A 16,861-nucleotide genomic window follows, 5' to 3' on the forward strand; every position below is an offset into this window, starting at 1 on the left:
AGGGGCACGGGCCATCCTGGGGGTATACAAGAGTACTTAGCAGACAGGAGAGGTTTTATTTAACACAATTTGTGCTAAACCCCTCCCTTAACTCAGCTAATCCTTGGTAGATCTTGTGAGATAGGTACGGTTAGGCCCATTTTACAGACAGGAAGCAGGCCCGGGAAGATTGGGTTACTTGACCAAAAGCACATGGAGAATCTTGGGCTGTCTGGATGCATCTGAACGTACACAATTGGGTTATGGGAAGAGAAGGGTTGCCCTCGGGAGGGCAGGGAGCGCTGGATCCCTTGGCGCAGGGTGGGGAAGGAGAAGGAATGCCAGATGCGGGGGACCCAGGGGGCTGGGGAAAACCATGGGCGGAAATCAGGAGAGGAGATTCAGGGGTGTCCGGCGCGCGTCAGGGATAGAACCTGCAGAATTGGAAAGTGGGGGGGGGCATCAAGATGAGGCAGGTCGGGGCATCGGAGGCCAGCGCGAAGGTCCCGGACTGAAACTGGGGGTTCCGGGGAGTGAGCGGAGTCAGGGGTGTAACCGGGGTGTCCCGAGCGTAGTGGGAGATCGGAGGGGTGGAGAGGAAGGGCAGAAGCAGGAGAGTCGCAGGTCGCTGGCGGGGTCTCAGACCGGGAGCGGGTCCTGACGGGGAGAAGCCGGAAGCCGGGGCGGCAGCCGGTCCAGCCCCGCCCCTTCCCCGCCCCCAGCCCCGCCTCCGCCTCCGCGCGCCCCTCCCCGCCGCCCGCCAGCCGGCCGCCTTCCTGCCCCGCCAGCTCAGACCTCCCGGCTCGACTGGCGGCGCAGGCTGTGGTGAGTGCCGCGCGGCCGGCCGTCTGGGGCGCAGATGGGGGGGCGGCGAGGAAGGGGGAAACGTCGGCCAGGGCGCAGATGGGGGACATCCTGGGCCCGCGTGGGGCACGAGGTCCGTGCGGCGCGAGCACCTGCTCCGGCCTCTGCGCGCGACCGTGGCGGTCGGGAACCCTGGCGGGTCCCTGGGGGAGTCGAGGCCGGGTGGAGGGCGTCGGGGTCCTCTGGTGATCTTCCGCGTGGGGCGGGTGAGGCCGGGTTTCTAGCCTTCTGTCGCTTGTTCCCGCCATGGGGCAGGCTGGGTTCCCTTTCTCCTTCCCCAAGTGTGCCGATCGCCCGCCGATAGCGCGCGGCGGAGTCGTCCGGTCCCAACCCGAAAGCGCGTCCCTTTCTGCTCTCGGGAAGCCCCCTCCACGGAGAGGACGCCCGGGGACTTTTCAGGAAAGTCGCAGCTCACTCTTGTGGCTGCGATCTCAAAGTTGAGATCTCTAGAATCATCACCTGAGGATTCAGAAACAAGTCCAATCAACCAAACAAAAAAGCCCAACAAATTTCTGGACGCCGATCCCAGAAATTCAAATTCTAGGGGCTACAGCGTCAGCATTTTTCTCCCGCCCACGGGGGTTCCACGCAGGATTCGGGACCGCGCTTCACGGGTGCTTGTGTGGACATCCGAGCGCCTCAGGAGCCCTGAAAAGGTGAAAATCCCACACGCAGAGCAACGGGAGCCCGGGCCCCAGCTAGACCCCCTCCCTCGGGGGTGAGGCAGGCACCCTGTGAGCGCAGGGGTGGGCTGGGACCCCGTCCTCTGCCAGAGCAGGATGGATGCCAGTGGCGCCGGCCAGGGAACCTCGCCCCTCCCCGCCAGGTGGAGGCAGGTGGCCCCCTCCCTACTGCTTTCCAGGTCTGCGTGGATCTGGGCAGCGGGGTCATTATTGTGCCAGAAACCCTTGGTCAGGGTCAGGGAGAGGAGGTGATGGGGAAATGCGTGTATTCTGGAAGGCGGTGCATTCCAGGGATTGCCAGCTGGTCTTTCACTAGTTTTCTGTGGCTTTTGTGCTGTTTCCGATAAGTGGGGCTGATGTCATTGCCGGATAGACTGAACTTTGGTGGCTGGGAAATCCAGTTTCTGGAAGTCAAGGGCCTTCCCATGTTAGGCCGTCAGGGTAGACTCTCCCACCCCTCTTCCCAAGGGGTCCTGGTGAGCTGGTGCTGGTTCAAGGGCTGCCTGGAACGTAATTGGCCCTGCAGTTCCCCTGGGGCCCTTTAAAGGGAAGACATGGTTTGCATTAGTGGGTGACTGACTGCCTTCCTTCCCTTCCTACCCACACCCCAAGCCTTCTTGGGGAGCTCTTTCGGAATGGGGCTAACCTGGATGCCATGGAGAGGCATGAACTGGTATCTGGGACTCCACCAGGGTGTCTGGTTTTATCACAGTTGGCTCTGAGTCCAGAGAGCAGGTGACGTGCTCTGCCTGGTGGAGAATAACACCCATGATGCCCTTAGCTTACCTCTCAGCCAGCCCCTGCTCTGGGCTTCAAATGTGCACCAGACTTTCTAAGAAACTTTTATTGTGGATCTCCAATGCGAGCGGCCCATCGTCCCTCTTTCCTGTTGCTTTAAGGCATGAATAATAGATGCTTTAATTCACATTGGTAGGAGTATCCTCGCTGTAATGTTTTTGTGGATTAAGTGACTCGATGATTGATCTGAGATGGAGGATCCATTTCTTAAGTCTCTAAAATACTAGATTGACGTCTTCCGCTGTCACTGGCACATAAGCTTCCCTTCCTTCCTTCAGTCTGGGGCAACTTTGGGGGAAAAAAGTGCTACCCTTGCCTTGTAAAGGATGCCAAAGAAATGGCTCCGGGTCCTGAAGGGTTTATGCTTGTAGGTGGCACATGGAAACACACAGGTGAAAAGCCAGTGCTCAGCACCACCCTTGTGACTCTGGAAGGCTTGAAAGGCATGGAAAGGGGGGAGCTGTGAGCCGGGGGCCAGGTCAGTCAGGGAAAGTTTCTCAGCAGAGCAGAGGCCTGGGTCCGTGTAGCAGAGGGGCATATTGACCAGGGGGGTCAGCCAAACTTCTGCAGAGGCACAGACTAGCCCACAATGGAGAGCAGTAGAAGGGGGAACCGCTGAGAGCAGAGGAATGTGAAGGCATTTCCAGCCCAAGTTCATTTTCAGGGAGAGAGTGAGTGCATTGCTTTGTTGTGCTTACCCACGATGGGAGATGCAGGTGGTACCACTCTGAGAATGGGCCGATGCCCATCAGGGACTCAAAAATCCCTCACCCACGTCGAATCAATGCCAGTGGATAAAGAAACGAGATCCATAGAAGGGAGTCCTAGAGTCTTGGTGCCGCAACTTGTTCTCTGTTGATGTGTGCTTTTAATGGTACTGAAAATAGCTCAGTGGGCAAGGTAGTCTATCTCCCCAGGCAAATAGGACTGCTTAACTCTGCCCTACCTCCGTGCCCCCGTGTTCATGGCCTCTTTGGTGCTTGTTTGCCCCCCTCCCCCACCCAGCCCGAACTCGACTGGTGTTTACTTAACATTACATTGTTATTTGAGCTCTAAGTGGTACTTTCCCGGGTCCTCCCAAAGTCACCTTATTGTTGGAACCTGCATCGCCACATGGGCCGTCAGGCTAACCTGAAGGGTGTTCCTTGGCTGCAGGTGGTTTCAGCAGAGCTCTGTGTAATTTCATAGGGTTGAAGGCATGCACAGAAGAAAGGAAATAGCCAGGGTGTCTGCATGGTGAGGCCCCTGTTCCTCCTAGAAGGTAGGAGGTTAATTCACCTAGCTCCTAAAAGCCAGAGTCACTTTCTTCTTTATGCGTGTTAATTTCAGAGAAGATACTGACCGGGAATTTAAGCTACTTGGCTCCTGGAGTTTTAGAATTGACAGTGGTCCCCGGGTAAATTTAAGAGCTTAACATTGACTCGCCTTAACCTTGAGTCCAGGGAAGTTAGTCATAAAAGATGCACTGGTATTTTTTTAAGTTATGTAAAAAAAATAAATAAATAACAATATTACAGAAAGCGTGGAAGATAAAGAATAATATCAAGTATAATCTCACCATGTGAACGAAACCAGTAACATCACTTTTCCTTATTCGGCAGCCCCGCCTTCTGTCGCGGTGCCTGTTTTTTTATGAAGTTGTAATCAGGATACAATTTGGTCTCCTGATGCGGTCCTATTAATGTTCTCCTTATGCCATTTCATCAACCGTCATTCATGGGGATGTGGTTTCAGCAGGAATCCAGGGGGAAATCACCCTTTCTGATTCCAGGGGCGCAGCCCGGCTCCCCACTGGAAGCATTTTCCATTCCACAAATCACTGTAATTTGTAGTTATGCCATATTTGAACCTGGCTTGCAGACCGTGGTAACTTTATCTTTGACTTGCGGAACATGATGACTGCAGAAACAGACTGAATTCAGAAGATGGAATCTGAAAACATTTCGCCAAAGTCTTTCCCTGTGAGCTTCTGTATTTTTCACTGAGGTGGACTGAATCTGAATTTGTTTGGGGTCCATTAGCCTAAGAACCATAGAATAATTTCTCACTTTTTTTCACAAGCAGAGGGTTGGGATCCCAATTTCCCCTTTTGTCTAAATTCTTCCTCCCTATTTATTTATTAATTAATTAACTTGAGGGGGCACAGCCCAGGCATGAGGAAGTTCCCAGGCCGGGGATCAAAACCATACCACAGCAGCGACAATGCTGGATCCTTAACCCGTTGAGCCACCAGGGAACTCCCTGATTTTTTTTTTTTTAAATTATTAATTTAGACTGAAGAAGCACCATTCGCCTGGGACGTTTTCTGGTGCCATAGACAGGTAAAGTTACACTAAAACAAACACAGAGTTGCAGAATCTTTGTGCTTTAAAAATTGCTAGGAGTTCCCATCGTGGCTCAGCGGAAACGAATCCGACTAGGAACCATGAGGTTGTAGGTTCAGTCCCTGGCCTTGCTCAGTGGGTTAAGGATCGGGCATTGACGTGAGCTGTGGTATAGGGTGCAGACGCTGCTCGGATCCCACGTGGCTGTGGCTGTGGCTGTGGCTGTGGTGTAGGCTGGCAGCTGCAGCTCCGATTCAACCCCTAGCCTGGAAACCTCCATGTGCCACTGGTGCAGCCCCCAAAAGGGGGAAAAAAAGGGGGGGGGATTGCTGGCCAGTGGCTCTTAGTTTAAGAATTTTGAGCAATATTTGATAGAATAACTGTGGCAGTCACATAATTCCTTAAAGTTTTTACGATCAGATTTCACTCGTGCTCACGTAGTAAAGAACATTTTTCTCCAGAGACTGTGAAAGACAGGCTCTCCTTGGCCTCCCCACATGCTCCTCCACCATGTGTACAAATTAGCCTATATTCTTCTGAGACCTGACAATTTGCATGTGTGTCCTTCTTTGGCTGAAGGAATGCCTTTTTTTCCCCTGGGGTCATTTCTGGGATGCACGTATTCTTTGAGCAAGATTCTTTTCTGGGGCCGGATGACGGGGGCGGGGAGTGGAATTGAATAATCTTCCTTTTTTTTTTTTCTTCCTGAAAGTGTTGCCGGAATTCGGCCTATGTCTGCCCGCTGCCGAATTGAACGGCAGAGACAAGCGTTTCGGGTAAAGGAGGAAAAAAAAAAATAGCTTTATTGCTTTGCCAGGCCAAGGAGGGTCCCAGCAGGCTAATGCCCTAAAGACGGGCACCCCCCCCGCCCCCCCCTTCCCCACCCGGGAAGGAATTGCCAGGAGTTTTATAGGAAAAGGGAGAGTAAGAGGTTTTCAGATAGGAATCAGGATTGGGGCAAACAAGCAGCCTTCTTTCTTTGGGGGAATCTCAGTCCTCAAAGCTGGAGTCGGGAGAGCTCGGTATGATCCCGATGGGGGTCTTTTGGGCTATTACCTAGAATAACAGTACCTGTGATCAGGGCATACGGAGGAGCACAAACTAGGAAAGTTCCGGAAAAACATCGTCTTTAACCCACAGGCACTTTTGCTTAGGGTGCCTGATTCTTTAGCTTATGGGTGATTGTGTTGAGGGTACAGTTTAGTTAGGGAGAAGGACAAAGAAGGACTCAAGCAGTTTTCATTTTAAAGTATTCATTTCGAAAGGAAGCATAAGGAGTCTAACTTTTCTCTTGGGTGTGTAAGGTGCCTGTATTATTATGCAAATCCCTTGAGAGGGAACCGGATCCTGACCCCAGGCTATGGTGGCTGGACTCTTCCTCTCCCTGTCAGCACCTGAACCTGCCCCTTTGGAACTCAGAGAAGGTCCTGGTGGCGGAATGAGGCCCATTTCCTGAGAACAAGAAATCGGGGGGACACAGAAAGGCTTTTGCACCCAGAAGCCCCACAGGTCCGTGCTCGGTTTCAAAAGAACCGGTCTTAGGGGATGAAGTTGGTGGTGCAAAGCTGCTTTCTCATCTCTCTGAAGGCTTTGCCCTTTTATGTGTTGATCTGATACCTAAGTTTAGGAAACAGTTCTATACGCAGGAGGATGTATTTTTAGAAGAGTTTTATCACCTACCTACCTGCGGTTAAAACCACTATGACAGGTTTCATCTATATCTTAAGGGAGGGGGGTACAGATTTGGGGCCGGGTGTCACTGCATTCAGTGGGGAGGAGGATTGGAGATGCACTAAACTTTAAGGTCTGTGTGCTTAAAGGTGGGGTTATCCATCCATCCATCCTCAATGAGAAATAATAGAAACCCTGGCCATCACCCCTGCCTCCACTTAATCTTTCCCATTTAGGCAAAGTACACGTTAGGAAAAAAAAAAAAAAAAAATATATATATATATATATATTTAAAGTAAACCTGCAAAAAAAATGTTTTGTTTTGTAAAATTGAACTTGAATGCTTTGGGGGGAGGCTTCCCTGTTCCAGTTCATCTTCCAGTTTAATTTTACTTACATATTTTTGTGGCTGCGCCCATGGCAGATGGCAGTTCCCAGGCCAGGGAACTGAATCTGAGCTGTGGCTGTGACCTAACACGTGCAGCTGCGGCCACGCCCGATCCTTGAACCCACCCACCGCGCCAGGCCGGGGGTCAAACCCGCACCTCCACATGACCCGAGCTGCTGCAGTCGGATTCTTAACCCACTGCACCACAGGGAGAACTCCGTAGAGTTTAATTTCAGATTTGCAGGAAAGGGGCAGCTAGTGCTCAGCTCCCGCCTACCCCTAACCCAACATCCCCCTCTCTTTGCATCGTCACTGTCACCACAGGACGTTTGTCAGTCTAGGAAACTGACATGGGTACCTCACCATTCACCTCACTCCAGACTTTCTTTGGCATTTGCCAGTGTTTCCCCGATGTCCCTTCTTCTGTTCCGAGGTCCCATCCAGGGTACCCCACTGCGCTTAACCACCCCATCCCCAGTCCCCTGTGGTCTCCTGCAGTGTCTTAGGCTTTACCCGTTTCTCGTGATTGTCTCTGGGGAGGACTGGGCCGAGATTTCCGTCACATTGGGTTTGTTTGATATTTTTCTCATGATTCCCCTGGAGTTAGGGGTTTTGGGGGAAGAGCACCACAGAGACGAAGGGCTCGTCACAGCATGTGACACCCGCGTGACATCATAATAATGTTAGCCTTTGTTGCTACGTTAAGGTAGCGTTTGCCAGGTTTCTCCTTTGTATTGTTACTCTTTTTCTCCTTCCCTAGGGTTTTCTTTTAAAGCAAGGTGCTCGGGAGTTTCTGCTGTGGCTCAGCAGTAACGAACCCGACTCATATCCATGAGGACACTGGGTTCCATCTCTGGCCTCACGCAGGGGGTTAAGGATCCTGCGTTGCCAGTGCGCTGCGGTGTGGGTCCCAGACACAGCTCAGATCCCGTGTTGCTGTGGCTGTGGCATAGGCTGGCAGTGGCAGCTCCAGTTCGACCCCTTGCCTGGGAACGTCCATATGCTGCAGGTGCGGCCCTAAAAAGCAAAAAATAAATACATATAAGCCAGAGGCGAAATTCGGCCCACGCCCAAGAGCGGGAGGGGTGAGATTAAGCTCCACTTCCTGGAGGGAGGGGCCTCTACACATCATTTGGAACTCTTCTGGAATAAAGATCTGTCTTCATTTAAAAAACACACTTTTCCAATTATAGGATAATAAGTCCTTGGCATGTAAAATACAGCATAATAAAGATAATGAACACTGCTGTACAATATAAACGAAAGTTAGCAAGAGAGTAAATACTAAGAGTTCTCATCGCAAGGAAAGGATTTTGTTTCTGATTTTTTTTTGATGTTTCCGATTTCTTATAGTGTCGTGTCTGTATGAGAGGTTGGCTCTTCCCTACACCTGTTGTGGTCATCACTTTATGATGCTTGTAAAGGAAAGCATTTTGTTGTACACCTTACGTTTATACAGTGCTGTATGTCTATTATACCTCAAACCGAAAAAAAATAAACTACTCCCCCAAAATACATGTTTCTACAGAGCTTGCACTAAGCTGCAGTGTAGGCTTGCAGACCTGGCTTGGATCGGGCGTTGCTGTGGCTGGGACATAGGCAGGCAGCTGTATCTCTGATTCGACCCCTACCTGGCCTGGGAACTTCCACTCGCGGCAGGTGTGGCCCTCCAAACAAACAAATCAACCAAAAGAACAAAATAAAGAGTTTGAACGAGAGCTGTTCCCATCATACACGGGATAGAGGTGCCAAATACACTCTTGGAGTCCCCGCTGGACCAGGACGCATTGCATTGGTGTCTTAAAGCTCTGTGGGAATCCAGGAAGCATGAACACAGCCCTCCCCGGGAAGGGTGTAATGTGGTCCAGTGAGGGGAACAGAATCTCATTTGCAGACAGGAAGCAATTAGGACACACGAGGAAGGCGCATGTCCTCGAGGGCTGGGCTGGGGATGGGCCAGGGGAAGCGGAGCAGGCGGTAAAAAAGACGGCTGTAAAAGACGGCAGAGGGTCACCCGTTCACCAGCCCTTTCCCACCTTCAGCCTTGCTAAAGGCAGGACTGGTTCTGTCATTTTCAAAGGCAGTTCTGTCATTTTCAAAGGCCTGACAGTCATAATGCCCCCCTCCACCCCGTCATCTGGAATATAGCCAGGATTGAGGAAATAAGCAAATACGTGTCTCCCCAGTAAACCAGATATTTATCAAGGCAAATGCCGAACCTTGTTTACTTTCCTCCTGGGAGGAAGCTAGTAACTCTTATGTGACACAGAGTTCTTACACCCTGCGTTCAGGCTTCCTGGTCCTTCGAGGCTTGGAAGCAGGGGAGAGGAGTTGGGTGGGGAGTTGGGTGGGAGTAGCAGAACCGCAAGATGCTGACACAAGCATTTTCTTTCTTTTTCTTCTTCTTTTCTGCTTCTGCTTCTTTTTTTTTTTTTTTTTAACTGAGACTTTAAGGAGGCAGAGAGAAATAGGGGATCATTTGAGAAAATGGTTAAGAGACTTTTGGGAGAGGGATATTGAAAAGGGGCCTTGATCAGAATAAAGAAACACCAGAAGTTGTGAGACTGGAGTTTTCGTTGTGTTGAGAGACGTGATCCGGAGTGCGGACCCCTTGTCTGCCCTTTGATGTGTGTTTATACTGTTGTGGCGTTATTGGGTGGCTTTGGCTGTGGTTGGTTTCTCCTGGTATTCTAGGTTTGGAGGCTTATTTTTAGCGTCTGAATTCTCCTTGGCAGGAGTCGCTTTTGGTTTGTTGGGTAATGAAACAGAACCTACTGGGGTCGGGGGGGATCCCTCCCTGAAAGGTCTAGCCTCTTTTTTTTTTTTTTTTGGTCGTTTTGCCTTTTCTAGGGCCGCTCCCACAGCATATGGAGGTTCCCAGGCTAGGGGTCAAATTGGAGCTACAGCCGCCGGCCTATGCCAGAGCTACAGCAACGCGGGGTCGGAGATGCGTCTGTGACCTACACCACAGCTCACGGCAACACCGGATCGTTAACCCACTGAGCAAGGCCAGGGATCGAACCCGCAACCTTATGGTTCCTAGTCGGATTTGTTAACCACTGCGCCACAACCGGAAGGCCTCCTGAAAGGTCCAGCCTCCGGATGGTGCAAAGGCTCCCGTAACCCCACCCCCCCTCCTGGCCAATCACTGCTCACCTCCCCGCAGGACACAGGTGTGCTTGCCTCTGTGTCTCTGGCCACGTCGTTCTGCCCTCTTCCTGTTCTGCCCTTTTCTGTGTCCCTCACTGTCTTAGACCCTCTGCTTGCCTTGGAGTCTGGGCTGTTTCCCGCCGTGGTTAACTGTGCCTCGCCCGATGGTTCCTTAAGGCCAGCAAGGGAGGGTCCATGCCTCCCCGGTCCTGCATTCACCGTCAGCCTGCAGAACCTCCCGCATGGAAAACGGATCGTAGTACAAAAATGCCAAGGGAAGAATTTTACTTGGGCAAATAAGACGTTGTTAGCAGAGGTCTGGGGATGATACAGTGCAAACAGTGGAGCACATCTTCTCACCAGAGACACGTGATCAGTGGCTTTCATCTGCCTGCAAATCCACAGGGAGGGGCCGAGGGCCAGTTGCTGGGAAGGGAGGGGACGTGAGACCCAGTGCATGGGACAAAGGGATGACGACATCATTTCACCTGTGTTAGCCTCAGGCATACAGGTGAGAGGACTTTTGAGAGACCAACCTGGGGAGGGCACGTGCGGGTTTGCCGAAGAGGCTCTTTTTTTCCCTCCCGTTAAAAAAAAAGAGGTTTGGGAGTTTCCACGTGGCATATTGGGTTAAGAATCCAGCATTGTCACAGCTGTGGTGTCAGTCGCAGCTGTGGCGTGGATTCAGTCCCTGACCCAGGAACTTCCATATGCCTCGGATGCAGCCATAACATTAAAAAAAAGAGAGAGAGGTTTGAAACAATGCCATTTGCAGCAACGTGGGTGGACCTAAAGATTTTCATATCAAGTGAAATAAGTTAGCGAAAGATAACTTTCACCCGATATCACTTATATCTGAAATCTTTAAAAATGGTATAAATGAACTTATATACAAAACAAAAATAGACTCAGATATAGAAAAGAAACTTATGGTTACCAAAGCCGAGGGGATCAGTAGGAATTTGGGATGAATAGATAAACAACAAGGATCTACTGTATAGCACAGGGAACTATATTCAGTGTCTTAAAAGAATGTATATATATCACTGAATCACTTTGCTGTATGCCTGAGGCTAACACAACATTGTAAATTAAATACACTTCAATTTTTTTTAAGTTTAAAAAAATTTTAAATAAAAAATGTAATGTTTTAAATTTTATGTAATCAAATTTTTTCATATAACCCCTTATAATGAATCAATTATAAAACTATAGGGTGTTCCCTCGTGACTCAGTGGATTAAGGATCTGGCATTATCACTGCTGTGGCTCTTTACAGCCATGGCACAGGTTGGATTCCCGCCCGGGAACTTCTGCATGCTGAGGGTGCGGCAGAAAAAACAAAAACAAAGCAAAACAAACAAAAAAAACCCCCAAAGGTTATAAAACTATAAATATATTGGGTTACACATGTATTTATTTAATTTTTTCTTGTTTCATTTTTTGATTATGTAATTTGCTATGGCTCAGTGTACCAAAGACCGATAAGAGCATGGGTGAAAATCGTTTGTCCGGATGTGTGTAGACGTCTAACCGAATCAACGTGTTGTGCAGCAGAAGTGATCAGAACATTATAAATCAACCATTCCTCAATAAGACTTTAAAAAATGAAAAAAAAAAAAAGAGAGAGAAAACGAAAAGCATTCATCTGGCTGCATGCCCCAGGCCACCTCCCTCCTCGGCTCACAGGCAGCCCCTGTTACCAGTTTCTTGTATATCCGTTTGGAGCCATTTTATGCGTATTTTATGGGGAAATATCTACTTCCTTGTACGCAGATGATGGCCTTCGATAAACACCACTTGGGCTTTTTCCAGGCAGTGCTCAATCTCGGGGGTGACTGCATTTCCGCACATGAACTTCCTAGTTCTGTCTCGATGGCTCCATCCCATTCCCTCCTGTGGCTGGGCTGTGACGGGTCTATGCAGTCCTCTGCCGACAGGCAGTGAGGTGGTTTCTCGCAACACTGAGTCCCCTGTGTGCTAATCATTTTGTCGCTGTGTCCACACATGGGGTCATCTCTGCTGCAGGTCCCTGCACGTCAAATTTTAATAGATGCTTCCATGGTGTGAGCCCCAGGGTACCTTCCCAGCAGCCCTGGGGGAGAGGTCAGCCAGCTCTGTGGATGGTCTGACCTGTTGCTCTTTGCCAGGGTGGAAATAGCAAATCTAATGATGGATGGACAAGGTCTTTTTATCCGTTGTGGCGGTGGGACGGGTGGGGGGGGGTTGCTTTTTTTTTTCCCCCTAGGGCTGCACCAGCGGCATGTGGACGTTCCCAGGCTAGGTGTCTAATTGGAGCTGCAACTGCCAGTCTATACCACAGTCACCGCAGCGCCAGATCCAAGCCGTGTCTGCAACCTGTGCTGAAGCTTTTGGCAACCCTGGATCCTTAACCCACGCATCGAGGCCAGGGATGGAGCTTATTTATATCCTCACGGACACTGTGTGGGTTCTTAACCCGCTGAGCTACAACAGGAACTCCCAGTTGTGGATTTTTTTTTTAACTCAAAACTTTCATTTTATTTATTCGTGTCTTTTCTTTTTTAAATTGAAAGGTAGTCAACTTACAATACTCTATTGGTTTCTGGTGTACAACAAAGCGACTCGGATATATAGATGCAGCTCTAGCTGATTCTTTTCCGTTTTAGGTTATTACAGGTTATGGAACATAGTTCCCCGTGCGATAGAGCAGGTCCTTGTTGTTGATCTGTTTTAGAAATAGAAATGTGTGTATGGTTAATCCCAAACTCCTAATTTAGCCCTTTCCCTTTTGTTGCCTCTGTCTGTCCAACCTTCATTTTATAATAGTTTTAGATTGACCTAAAGGTTGCAGAGTTGGCGCTGAAGTCCCACCTACTCCATCCAACCTCCCCTTACTCTTAGCGTCTTACAGCATCGGGTGTATTTGCCACAACTAAGAAATGGCCATTGGTACCTTACTGTTACCTGAACTGCAGACTTTGTTTCAACATCACGAGTTTTTCCCCGGGATTCTCTTCAGGCCCCCTCTGCTCAGGTGTCACGCAGCATTCTCTTTGGGTCTGTGACAGTTTAACGAACTTTTCCTTTTTTCCATGACTGTGGCTGTTGTGAGGCGTTCTGGCCTGGTCCCCTGCAGAAAGTGTCCGAGTTTGGTTTTTTTGTCTGAGGTTTTCTTGTGATGCACCTGGGGCCCGGGGTTTGGGCGGAGACAGACCACGGAGCCGGAATGTCCTTTTCTCGCACACCAGCTGGTATGCAATGTCCACCTGTCTTCTCCATGATGATGCTAAGCTTGACCACCTGTCTCTGAGTCGTCCGAACTGCATCTTTCCGCTTAGAGAGAGGTGAGCATCTTTCTGTGTGTCAAGACCAGAGTGAGGAGGGGGGTTATCCGGGGGCGGGTCCTGGTCAGCCTGATGGGTGTGAGGTTGAGAAGTGGGGGGACCATGGGAATTGCATAGAGTCCTTCGAATCTCCACGGACCCACTGTGGAGGGGTGCTGGGGAAGGTGCAGCCCCTAAGGGAGATGGAGGTGCAGGGCGGACCAGTGAGGTCGTCTTTCCAGAGGAGGAGGACAGGAAGCAGGTAGTGGGCTCGGAGGGGTCTCGGCCAAGGGAGGAAGGAACCTTTGGGTCCGAGGTGAACCCGTGGCCTGGCTGTGGAAGAGAAGCAGGGAACCAGAACAGCTGAGGACCCAGGCCACCGGAAGGGGGTGGGGGGGTTGTTTTAATAGAGAAAGGCTTTAACTAGCCTGGAGATCAGGAGAGGAGCTAGCCGAGCACAGGGTTGGCAGGAGGGGACGTTCATTGGAGCACAGTCCCCTGGGACATGGCAGGATGTGGCAGGGTGGCCACCCTCGTTGGCTTCAAGTGAAGTTTGAGCCAGGAGTTCCCATTGTGGCACAGTGGAAACGAGTCTAAGAACCATGAGGTTACTGGTTCGATCCCTGGCCTTGCTCAGTGGGTTAAGGATCCGGCGTTGCCGTGGGCTGTGGTGTAGGTCGAAGATGAGGCTCGGATCTGGTGTTGCTGTGGCTGTGGTGTAGACTGGCAGCTGTAGCTCTGATTCGACCCCCTAGCCTGGGAACCTCCATATGCTGTGGATGCGGCCCTGAAAAGGAAAAAAAAAAAGTTTGAGTCAGAGGAGGGCTTCTTCTGAGCTGAGGGACAGACAGATGCCTGGGGGCCACGATGAGAGGTTGAGGGGCTCAGGTCTCTGCTGGGGGCACCCACCATGGTGGGGGAGAGTCCCCTTGAGAATCTGCAGGGCCAGTGGGGGTGGGGCAACCCAGCTGGGGGGCAGGGGTGGGTTCTTTTGCTCCTGCTGCTGTAACAGAATTACCACCAGCTCAGAGGCTGAAATAACAGGGTTATTATCGTTTATTGTCGTGCAACGTGGAGGTCAGAAGTCCAGCATGGGTGTCACTCGGTGAAACTCAAGCTGCTGCCTTCTTTCTGGAGGCTCTAGGGGAAAATCCATCTTCTTGCTTTTTTCCAGCTTCTGGCGGCTGCCGCATCGTGGGTCATGGCTCCTTGGGTCCATTTCAAAGCCAGTAGGGCCTCTTCTAAAGCCCCCTAGGGTTGCCCTGAGCCCACCTGGGAAATTCCTCATCTCAAGAGCCTTAACATGGTCACAGCTGCATAGCGCCTTGTCCCCTTTAAGACAGCGTGCTCTGGGAACTGGGGTGTGGACACAGAGGGGGCACCGTGGGTGGGTGGGGGGAGGGGCAGACGGCAGGGTGTTTGGATAAACATGTCAAGTCTCGAAGGTGGTGGCCCCAGAACAGGAGCACGTGGTTCAATGGGGACTGTGCTTGCGTCCTCCTGCCTCCTGGCTGTGAAACCTCTGTGTCCCTGTGGGCAAGTGACTCCCCCCCCTCCCTGGACTCGGCGTCTGTGTGAGTAATTACAACTGCTTTCACCGTGACCCACGTGCCTGGTGTTCTGGGCATGTCTGCTTGCAACCCCAGGGGGTGTAGCTGCGATTATCAGCCCGTTTTCCAGATGAGGAAACTGAGGCACGGAGAAATGAAGCGACTCACCCAAGTTCACACAATCTGGAAGTGGCCGGAGTTGGAAGTTGAATAATGGAAGTTTGGCTCCAAAGTTTCTGCTCGCCCCACCCAATAAATTCTGCAAGTAGAAACTGCAACTCAGTGGCCCTGTGAACTCAAGTTCAAAGGTCTCTCCTTTCGTCACTCAACAGACTTCGAGAGCCTGAGATCATTTTTTAATTTTTTATTATTATCTTTGTTTTTTCTAGGGCTGCTTCCCATGGCATATGGAGGTTCCCAGGCTAGGGGTCAATCGGAGCTGTAGCCACCAGCCTACACCACAGCCACAGCAACACCAGATCCGAGCCGCGTCTGCAACCTACACCACAGCTCACGGCAACGCCAGATCCTTAATCCACTGAGCAAAGCCAGGGATCAAACCCGCAACCTCATGGTTCCTAGTCGGATTCGTTAACCACTGTGCCACGACGGGAACTCCATGATCATTTTTTTAAATGAATGAATGAATGAATGAATGAAATTTTTGGCTACCCGGCGGCATATGGAGTTGAGCATCCTTAACCCACTGTGCTGGGCTGGGGATTGAACCTGCGACCCAGCGCTCTGGAGACACCGATCTGCTGATCCCATTGTACCACATCAGGAACTCCCCAAAGTTTCTGCTCTGAAACATTTGATCTTCCTGAAAATTCTATCAGTCTTTCTTTGGCCTTTTTTTGTTCCCCGCTCCGCGCCCTACCTGCTCCCGTGTTTTCTCTTTTCTCCGAATCATTGTTGGGGTTTCAGCAGCCAGACTGTGGTTCATGCCTTTCCTGCTGACAAGTGGCGAGTGGTGCTGGCCCATTTTTGCAAGTATCAGGAGACACACGCAGGTTTTCCAAAAAGCCCACAAGTGATGGTGTCTTGGGCGCCAGGCGGGGACGTCCCACCTGTAACATCTCCAAGCTCAGTGGCCACGGCCTCGCTTTCCTACCAGCTCCGTTCCTGATGGGAGTCGGCTGTGCAGCCTGTGTGTCTTATACAAGTGCCCGAGGAGACTTATCAGCACTGGGCGTTACCTCTCTCCTTGTCCTCTGCTTTTGGACCCTGTATTGCTTATTTCACCTGACAGGGATGGAGGTGGGGAGGAAAAATCCCCTGAGACTTCTTTAAGTCCTTTAGCCACCAAGAGTCCCCCTTCCACCCTTGGCAGTTATAAACAAGCACTGAGGGTAAGGTGTCTGCAAAGGTGGGAACTCTGTCACCCCTTCCTGTCCACACATGTCAGCAGCAGTTGCTGGCATCGTGCACGTACAAGCTCGCTAGAGCCTCTGAATTTTCTTGACACCTGTGGAGAAAGACAGATTGTTGTTTCTGGAGAATGGATGATACACCATTGGTGTAAGACAAGTGGTTTTAGAGCCACGCCAAGGACCAGTGATGACTGTGGAGTGACAGGTACTACTGAGTTTGCACTGGTGGCAGCGAGGCGTCTAGATCTTGGATGGATGATGCAGCAGCAGGAAGCGCCCCCTCCTCGCTCTTTTCCGAAAGCCCAGCCAGGACTGGGAGTGGATGTCGGCCAAATCCAGGGGTGCCTTCTGCAGAGCGAGCTGCCTCAGAGACTTGTGTCGAAGAGTAGAAATGAACTGATCTTGAGGTTCGGAGGCTGAGGCTTTTTTTCTTTTGATTTTATCTTGTTTGTGTCTGTTGCCGCCACACTTCCTGTTTCAGGTCCTTTCCACCCACCTCTTGATCGGCTGTGACACCCCAGGGTGCCCTGTTGAGAAATACCCCCCCCCCCCCCGCCCAAGGAATCCTGGAGCAAACCAAGGATTCCAGACCCACTTAAGTGATTCCATTTCTGGAGCACGTTTGGCGCTGCTCTGGCCGAATCCTTGGACTAAACCGTGAGGCCGTCTGTTACTGAGCTCTCTTGTTAGTAACATCTTCTGATTAAAATAACTTTATTTTTGTCGGATTCTAAATTGAGGCTCTTTGGAGTTCCCGTCGTGGCGCAGTGGTTAACG

The 16,861-nt window shown here is 50.9% G+C and overlaps 1 protein-coding gene across 2 annotated transcripts in view; it reads left to right on the forward strand.

Moving 5' to 3' along the window:
- The window catches only part of LITAF (lipopolysaccharide induced TNF factor), a 51,781-nt gene that overhangs the window by 14,489 nt on the left and 20,431 nt on the right, over positions 1 to 16,861 (forward strand). Inside the window, exon 1 of one of the 2 annotated variants that reach the window (XM_047780491.1) lies at positions 732 to 804. The exons of the other annotated variant lie outside the window; for it this stretch is intronic. The gene's annotated coding sequence lies outside the window, so the exon portion shown is untranslated. Of the gene's footprint in view, positions 1 to 731; positions 805 to 16,861 lie in introns of those variants that run through there. 2 annotated transcript variants of the gene reach the window in all.

The sequence above is a fragment of the Phacochoerus africanus genome, chromosome 5, assembly GCF_016906955.1.
Source record: "Phacochoerus africanus isolate WHEZ1 chromosome 5, ROS_Pafr_v1, whole genome shotgun sequence".
In the NCBI taxonomy this organism is placed as follows: Eukaryota; Metazoa; Chordata; class Mammalia; order Artiodactyla; family Suidae; genus Phacochoerus; species Phacochoerus africanus.